Genomic DNA, 9,474 nt, shown 5'->3' with positions numbered 1-9,474 from the left:
CTGGGTATAGGCAGACACGGCTGGTATGCAGACTGGCGGATGCTGGTAAGCACGACTGATATGCAGGCAGGGAGGTACTGGCAGGTACGACAGGTTGGAGCACCGAGTGGATAGGACCCAGTACAGACTGGGACTCAGGAACAGAACCGCAGATGCGGTGGACAAACAGCAGAGTGAGGCCGCCCAGAGCGACGAGCAAGAGCAGAACAAGACGAGACCGCCTGGAGCGGTGAGCGAGAGAAGAGCAGGACAAGGCCGCCTGGAGCGGTGAGCGAGAGAGGAGCAGGACGAGACTGCCGAAGCAGCGAGCAAAGGGTCAGAGCAGAGCGAGACTGCCGGAGCAGCGAGCAAAGGGTCAGAGCAGAGCGAGACTGTCGGAGCAGCGAGCAAAGGGTCAGAGCAGAGCGAGACTGCCAGAGAAGCGAGCAAAGGGTCAGAGCAGAGCGAGACTGCCGGAGCAGCGAGCAAAGGGTCAAAGCAGAGTGAGACTGCCGGAGCAGCGAGCAAAGGGTCAGAGCAGAGCGAGTCTGCCGGAGCAGCGAGCAAAGGGTCAGAGCAGAACGAGACTGCCGGAGCAGCGAGCAAAGGGTCAGAGCAGAGCGAGACTGCCGGAGCAGCGAGCAAAGGGTCAGAGCAGAGCGAGACTGCCGGAGCAGCGAGCAAAGGGTCAGAGCAGAGCGAGACTGCCGGAGCAGCGAGCAAAGGGTCAGAGCAGAGCGGAAACCGCAGGAGCGGTGAGCAAGGCAGAGCAGGCAAGAACCGCCGGAGCGGTGAGCAAGGCAGAGCAGAGGGGACAGGCCTCTGTTCACACGGAACAGACTGGAAGGGAAAGGCAGAACCAGGTACACACAGGATACTTGCAATGAAGTAGCGAGTGGACTCTAAACTCACAAACGGGAGTACAGGGACAACGAGTAGGAGTTAGGTACGGGATCAGATTCTGCAGGAAAAGGGAAGGTACGGACATAGAGAAAAACAGGTAACAGGCTAGGAGAGTATACAGACAAGAACAGACACAGCAGCAAGATACAGGAGCGGGTCTAGGTATGCGTCCCCTAGAAGGCGGAACGAAAAGGCTAGGAGCGTGTTTAGACAGGAACAGGCAAGATACAGGAAAGGGTCTAGGCATGCGGCCCCTAGAAGGCGGAAAGAACAGGCTAGGAGCATGTTCACACTGGCCTGAAAATACAGCCTCCAGGATAGGCAGAAGACAACAGGCTAGAAGATAGTTCAGACAGGACACAGTTCAGACACGGGAACTGATACCTCAAGGCAGGAAACATAGACAGGACCTGGCACATCAGTGACAGAAAGCCAACTGACAGAACACAATGCTCAGGCATGGATTCCAGGGAGGAGCTGGGTTAAATACCAGGTGACAGACAGCAATAGGCTAAGGACGCACAAGGGGTGTGCCTGCAGCAGCTACAAGAAGCAGGAAGTGATCGGGCGCCGCCCTTAAGCAGCAGAAACAGTGGCAAACAGACAGCATGGAGGGAAGCCAGGCTAGCAGACTGGACTGGAGATCAAGTGCGCGCTCTTGCACAGTGGGAGATGGACCACTATGCAAGGACGCCGCCAGGTATGTTACAGCAGTCATCAAAGCAAAAGGTGGCTACTTTGAAGAACCTAGAATATAAGACATATTTTCAGTTGTTTCACACTTTTTTGTTAAGTATATAATTCCACATGTGTTAATCCATAGTTTTGATGCCTTCAGTGTGAATGTACAATTTTCATAGTCATGAAAATACAGAGAAATCTTTAAATGAGAAGGTGTGTCCAAACTTTTGGTCTGTACTGTATGTCATGAGGGTCCTGGAGGATGGACACTCAGGTGAGGATCCTGGGGGTTTAACACTAAGATCATAAAGGTCCTGAGGGTTGGACACTCAGATCATGCCTCATATCCTGGGCATACACCATTAATATGTTGCTTGATATTTTAATAAAATGATCTAAGACCTTATTCACGTGTACGAGTCCTGTTTGTGTCCGTCAAAAAAAACTGAATGTTTCTCCATCCATTGATTATCCTTTTTTTCATCTGTTTTTGGTCCATGTGTCCATTCTTAATACACTTGAATGGGTGAATGTGATCTGCAAATTGGACCAGAGTAGGACAAAGTTTTGCTTTTTCATAACGACCATCAGCTCTCAAAACCCAGGACAATCCCTTTAACGCTCTCTTTTAGGAGTTGAAATATTGGTTTTGAGCTTCACGATTGCATTATAATAGAAAAAGTTTTTTTTATTTCTGATATAAAAAAAAAATCCCAAACTCAGTAAATATTATCCACAGAGATTATGATCAAGGACAGAGTCCGTGCACTAAGCCTCTCCGGCAGGAAGCCTATCTGTAGATGTGGAGGTGCGGTGACACCGTCCTGCTGCGGACACTTCCGCTTCTTTTCTTTTTTTTGCTATAAGTGATCTTGGCTTTGTTTTCTTTGCATTGTGCGGCGCTGCAGCTGGGCGGATTGTACGCAGCGTGATCTACGGGTTATAGCAGCCTGCACATTTGGAAATGGACTTGGAAAGGAGCCCGTTGTCCTTAAATATGCTGCAGACAGATCAAACCCAGATGTTAACATGGAATAAAATATTAACAAATGGTCCCCGAGAGCCAAGAGGAAAAGAAATCTGTAAGTGGAAAGAATTCATAAAACTGAAGACGTAAAATTGGATACAACGGGAGATGCTTAACGATGATGATTATTTATAGATGCGGAAGAAAATAGAAATGTGAACAGCGTCAGATGTGGCGGCGGTCTAGACGGACGGGACTACCACTAGCCTGACGTGAGATCCGGCACCCAAGGCAAAGTCGACAGAAGGCGTCTCCCTCACAACTGATCTTACGATCAATTCCTACGATTAAAGATGGATGCTCCGATCATAAGAGATCATGTGCGGTGCATCCACGGTGGATGAGTGCCAGAGAGAGATTACGATTGGCAGCACGGCAGCTTTTTAACATGGGACTCCCATGTGAAGTACCTCCCTTTAAAGGAAACCTATTGTTATTATCCACAGGCAGGATGGCATCAATACCTTTACAGACTTCTCCCTGGTGAAATTGGTAGTGTAGTAGAATAAAAGTATTGAAGCTGTGAGAACCATCGCACGCCTGTCGCTGCCGCCGCTCTGACTAGTCAGAATATCGCCGCTGTCAGTACTGACTGCGACTTGCCAGCGCTGTAGCAGATCACCGATGGAAGGTGAGAGCGGCACACGATGGGTTATAATTTCAATGTCTTCATAATACTAAGGCTATGTGCGCACGTTCAGGATTTGATTGCAGAAATTTCTGCATCTCTTGGCAGGAAAAAAGCTTCGGCAAAAAACGCGCGTTTTGCCACAATTTTGGTGTGGTTTTTTTATGCATTTTTGTACAGCAATGAATGCTTTTTGGAGCTAAATAAAGATATTTGAAAAAGGAAATGTGGGACGTCGCGTTAACCCTTGGATTACCATCAGACTCAGGGGTGAGTATATTGGTTAATTTAAATGATTAAAGAATTTGTCTGTTGTATTTCAAATAAAGTGTTTTACTCTCAGTGTGTGTGTTCATTTAACTCTTTACTTACAGGTTTAGTAATGAGGGTGTCTGGTTGACACCTCTTCATCACTAAACAAAGGGCTTGGTGTCAGCGACACCTAATCCCATAAACATTAATCCCATTAGCCCCAATTCCCATTCATGTCATTTCTGGGGCAGCTGAGAGCTGCTATTTTTAGTCTAGGAAGAGGCCATTAGGCCAACATGTTCCCTGGCTATTAATAAAAGCTCACAGCTGTTTGGTTAGCAGCTACGTCCCCACGATCAGCAACCAGCAGCGCTTTGGACGCAGCGTATTTTCGCTGCGTCCAAAATGCTGTGTTCGAATGCCACATTTGTTTTGTCAGTACATGCAGATCCACCGCATGTAATGACATTTAAATCAGTCAAAATCTGCAGCTGCAGGTGAGTTTGGGTATGTGCCCATGATCAGGAAATGCTGTGGGTTTGATGCTGCGTGTTTATGGAGTGTCAAACCTGCAGCGGCCAAATGTTACAGCATAGTGGATGGAATTATACTATACGTGCATCTGAGGCTGTGGATCACCCGCGGACACTGGCATGCGGTGTGTCTTTCAGGACCGCAGTATGTCAAGTTCACTTGCGGAGTCACTAGTCTCCGTAACAGAAATTTTACCACTAGAATTTATTGAATGTGGTAAATCCACATGGTTCAGTGAACACATGTGGATTTACCTGCATTCAATAGAACGCAGCATTTTGGACACAGCAAAAATATGCTGCGTCCAAAGTGCTGCTGCGTCCAGATTGTGGACACATAGCCTAAAATTTTAAAAAATGGTGTGGGTTCCTGTGTCATTTTCATAACCTGCAGAGGGAAAGCCAACCACTGGAGGCTGATATTACTAGCCGGGGAAGGGGCCATTAGCCAAAAATGTTCCCTGGATATTAATAACAGCCCACAGCTGTTTGTTTAGCCTTTACTGGCTAGATTACAGGGGGACCCCAGAAAAAAATTGACGTAGGGCCCCCCTATAAAATCTAACCAGCAAAGGCTAGGCAGACAGCTAGGGGATGATATTAATAGCCAGAGAAGGGGCCATGGATCCTGGCCCCCTCCGAGGCTAATAATATCAGCTCTCAGCAGTTCCAGAACTGGCGCATCCATAAGATGCACCAAATCTGGCGCTTAGCCTCCACTCTTCCCACTGCCCTGGTAGGGTAATAGGGTTGGGGTTCATGTCAGCCTTGTATTCACAGCTGATATGAAGCCTAGGTTAGTAATGAAGGGCATCTATAAGACACCCCCATTACTAACCCCATAGTAAAGTTTTTTAAATAAAGACACGGCCAGAATAAAATCTTTTATTTTAAATAAAATTCCACATGGTTTTAATCATTTATTTAAAAATAATAAACACAGTATAATCACCTAACGCCTAATCCCCGATGCCCTCGTCTCCTGTAAGAAACCAAAAATAAAAAACAACCATATCCCTCACCTGTCCGCTGTGATGACATAATCCAGTGTCCCACGACGATCTTGGTCACTTTTAGAGCAGTCACACCAGCAATCACTGGCGTGACTGTTGTAGAAGACAGCACTGCATACACTGACAGGCGCGTAATCACTTCTGTCACTGTATAGCGCTATGCTGCTGGGACTGAGGTCACTGGAGTTCATCAGTTGAAGACCAGCTGAGAGCTCCGGTGACCTCACTTACTGCATCAGTGTTGCGTGGTAAAATTCTCACGCAGAACCGGTGCCGTAAGTGAGGTCACCGGAGCTCGTCAGCTGATTTTCAGCTGATGAACTCAAGTGACCTGAGTCCCGGCACCTCTGCGCTATACACTGCCGATAGCGATTGCGTTCCTGACAGTGTATAGAGTGCTGTCGGGTGATCGGATGGCCGTGGGACACTCGGGGTACGGCGAACAGATGACTATAAAGTGTTTTTATTTTAATATCGAATTATTTTAATTGTTTTTTTTTACAGTGCGCACAGATGCCAGCTGAGGAGACTACTTTTTTCCTCAGCCATGCCTGCTCCCGCTGTTAAAAGGATGATGGGAGGAATAGTCTCGCGCGGGCAATTCTTTGTGCGTTTTGGACTCATTGTCTTGAAGTGAGTCAGTCAAATACGCAGCAAACATCTGCAGCAAATCCGCAAATATTTTTATACCTGCGTTTTTGCTGCGGATTTCACAGACTCAATTGAAGTCAATGGGTGAAAAACGCTGCAAAAACACACAAAGAATTCACATTTAAACGCAATTTACAATCCTGACAGGAGAATTCCTGATCATCTGCACAGCGCTTCAGGATTCTCACAGCATTAGCTGGCACATGGATTGCCTAACGTTTTTGGCCCCTTTCCGCCGCGAAAACGCACCAAACTCGCACCATGTGCACACAGCCTAATGCTGCCGCAAAGGTGTTTATGAGCCTCTATAATATCCTGCCCCCATACACCAAAGATAGCAGTCTCCCAACCACCCATGTAAAGGAATACTCAGCCGAGTGCTCCTGTATTCTCTATGCCACACTCTACTGTCCTCCTCCAGACTCCTCTATCCTCCTCCTTTGCCCGTCCCCTCCAGAGTCTTCTGTCCTCCTCCTCCACACTCCTCTGTCCTTCCCCTCCAGACTCTATCCTCCTCCAGACCCCTCTTTCCTCCTCCTCAGGCTCCTCTATCCTCCTTCTGTCCTCACCCTCTTCCTCCAGACTCCTCTATCCTCCTCTGTCCTCCCCACTTCAGACTCCTCTGTCCACCTCCCTCTAGACCCATCCTCCTCCAGATGCCTTTGTCCTTCCCTCCAGACTCCCCTGTCCTCCCCTTCCAGACCCCTGTCCGCCTCCCTCCAGACCCCTCTGTCCTCCTCCTCCAGATCCCTCTGTCCTCCTCCAGACTCCTCTGTCCTCCCCTCCAGACTCCTCTGTCCTCCTGCTCCAGACTCCTCTGTCCGCCTCCCTCCAGAACCCTCTGTCCTCCTCCAGACTCGTTTGTCCTCACCCTTCAGAGTCTTCTGTCCTTCCTCTCCAGACTCCTCTAGCCTCCTCCTCAGGCTCCTCTATCCTCCTTCTGTCCTCACCCTCCAGAGTCCTCTGTCCTCCTCTTCCAGAGTCCTCCTCCTCCAGACTCCTCTGCCCTCCTCCTCCAGACTCCTCTATCCTCCTCTGTCCTCCCCCTTCTAACTTCTCTGTCCTTCCCCTTCAGACTCCTCTGTTCACCTCCAGATTCTTCATCCCCCATCCCCCTCCAGACTCCTCTGTCAATCACTTACAGTCTCCTTTGTCCTCCTCCCTCCAGATCATTGGAAATCCAACAGGTCGGATCCTTCTTCCCCCAATATCATCTTTCCAGGGATAGTAGGGAGGCCCCCATATATATTAGATCAGTGATACCACAGCTCCATACACTGTGTAGTCACTGCTTTCTACTACTGCAGCTAAGATCATATTCACTTCAATAGGGGCTGAGACAGTGCAGTACCTGAGAACGGCCACTACACAGTGTGGCGCTGTGGTATCCCTGCTCTGTTCACTATGCATTTCTGGCTGCAGTGGGACCTACAAATAGCTGATCTGCGAGACCACTAAGTATTGGACCCCCACAGATCTGATAGCGACCACCTGTCCTAAGTCCTGAGTCATGGATTTACGTTACTTTTTGTATTTCTACATCTTCTATTGTGAAACAGTTTGGACTTTTACCTTTATTTTATGCATTAATCTTCACATTAACCCCAAACCTTTCACCTTTTCCTTCCACCTTGGCAGTAAACATCGCCACAGCGACCATTGTCTTGATCTAGAGAGAGACCGCTACAAATGTTAACTTTCCAATATTACAAGCCATAATTTGCAACTATGGGAAACATAATCATTTGGGAGAAGAGCATTAACAGAAGAGTGCTGAGATCGGTTTACAAGACAAACACGACTGAGGACCAAAAAAAAAACCCGGCACTGAGAATAGACACGACTTGTGGAATAACACTGCCGCCCCCTAATTAAAACATATAGCGGCCAAAAGCGAGGGCTCCGTCCTGGGGGATCGCATTCTGGATCGGCTTCTTTCCATCGTTTCGTGGAGCTCGTTTCAGCCCTGGACATCTGTCAGCTTTCTGCCTCCGCGTTCGCTTCCACAAATAATCTGCCTCTGTTTTGGATACTAGAAAACTGTTTATTCGACGTCCCCTAGCAATTCGTAGACCGTGTCGATAAAAAGCAAATCAACAAATGAAGACGTTGATTTTGGAGTCCGGCCGGCCGGCCAGCCACGTAGTGGGCATGCGTCCATACAACGCTGGGATTTAAGCCCCGGTGGGTTATACGAGTGGGTATGTGGACGGCCTTCAAAGCAGAATAAATACATGAAACCGACTCTAGTATCGTTGAGATGTTCTTGGCTTCTCCGCTTGGTTTCCAGCCATTGCAATCATTTGCTGGACACGATCAGGAGATCTGGTGTTTTCTATAAGCAGAACCTGGGGATAAATCAGGCGGCTTTTCTCATCATCATCCTCCACGGTGAGGACTAATCATCCAGAAATAAACATCATCCAGATTTCTTTTTTTTTTTTGCCCTTGAACTGTTCAGACTAAATTCACACCTGTCGTCAGCGCAGATTAAGCATGACATTTCTGCAAAGAGTTTTTTTGACGCTGCGGATTTTTAAAAAAAAAAAAAAAAAAAACGCAGCATCTTACCGTTCCAGCAAAATGGATGGGTTTTATAGAAATCTCACACGTGAATGTTTCAAATCAACGACACCTCAATTTTGAGAATGAGAATGGGGCTCTGCTTTTCCCCCGCCTTAAATGGAGCAGAGGTGGACACGCTCAACACCCCTTCTCTATGTGAGTGCAGTCCCGTAGACAATGGATGGAGCGGAGGCAGCTTCTGCTTCACTCTGCAAAGTCCTGTTCTTGAGTTCGATGGGGGTCCCAACGATCAGACCCTCAATGTTCACCAAGGACAGGAGATAACTTGCTATTTTGGGAACACAATACTCAATAAAGTCTTATCATATCCATAGGAGTGATGTATGTCATCGGGGTGGTCTGCATGATCTTTGGACCCTTGGGTGAGTATTAGTGATGCCACTTCTCGATTATGTCATGTGTATTTAGTAATTTTCTCTGCTGACAGTTTGGTATAGGGAGTAGACTCTATATGGGGTACATCAAAATAGAAAAAAAGATGTAAACCGAACAATATCCAAAAAAATACAAAAAATTTTTTTATTAGTAATATTTAAAATCAGACAAAAAATACATAATGTTTAAGAAATGGCAGTAAGTATCAATAATGAGCCAAAAAGAGAGAAGCACCATAATAGATACCCAAATGAGCATGAATTACAATAGTACAGGTCAGACAATGAAAAATGGAAAAAAAAGAAAAGAAGGAAAAAAATCTTTATAAAGCTTGTTCAAACCAAGTCACTAGGCAAATCATCAGTCTAGACCATGTGAGGTGCTACAAAATGCACAGTGCAATAGTATTATAATAAGCAAGGAACAAACATCCTACACCTAAACTACATGTAGATAACTTCACATTACTCACTTGTAGGTATCAGCCTTATGGTGCCGTCGCCCCTACGCGCGTTTCGGCACTGTGCCTTCTTCCGGGGGTCAATGGGGTACGTGGAGCACCGGAGGTCCCTCGCAGCTGCAGGACGATTGATTGCCCAATAATTTCCATACCAAAGGTTAAAAAAAAATCTGGTAAAATGAGCTTTATTCACAAAAAGGTGATATTGTGATGTCCATTGTCTTCCCCCTGTGCCATGTCACGTGCCAATACCCAGAGATTGCATTTAAGCACCATTTATAAGTCTTGCACTTGTTGCTTTTTGTAGGTTATGGACCCCAACCTTAGATGGCGTCTTCCCATTTCTAGACTCCCTACGTATAGGTAGGAGGTATTCAGCTCGCTAT

The 9,474-nt window shown here is 47.0% G+C and overlaps 1 long non-coding RNA gene across 1 annotated transcript; it reads left to right on the top strand.

Moving 5' to 3' along the window:
- Positions 1-2,343: 2,343 nt before the first annotated feature.
- LOC141175756 (uncharacterized) lies at positions 2,344-2,902 on the top strand. Its single transcript, XR_012253055.1, has 2 exons — positions 2,344-2,645; positions 2,726-2,902. It is a non-coding gene; the product is annotated as an uncharacterized lncRNA (long non-coding RNA).
- Positions 2,903-9,474: the final 6,572 nt, after the last annotated feature.

Source organism: Phyllobates terribilis, unplaced genomic scaffold (assembly GCF_046119375.1).
Source record: "Phyllobates terribilis strain yellow unplaced genomic scaffold, ASM4611937v1 Scaffold_14__1_contigs__length_39327217, whole genome shotgun sequence".
Classification (NCBI taxonomy): Eukaryota; Metazoa; Chordata; class Amphibia; order Anura; family Dendrobatidae; genus Phyllobates; species Phyllobates terribilis.
This window is presented reverse-complemented; position numbering and strand designations above follow the sequence as displayed.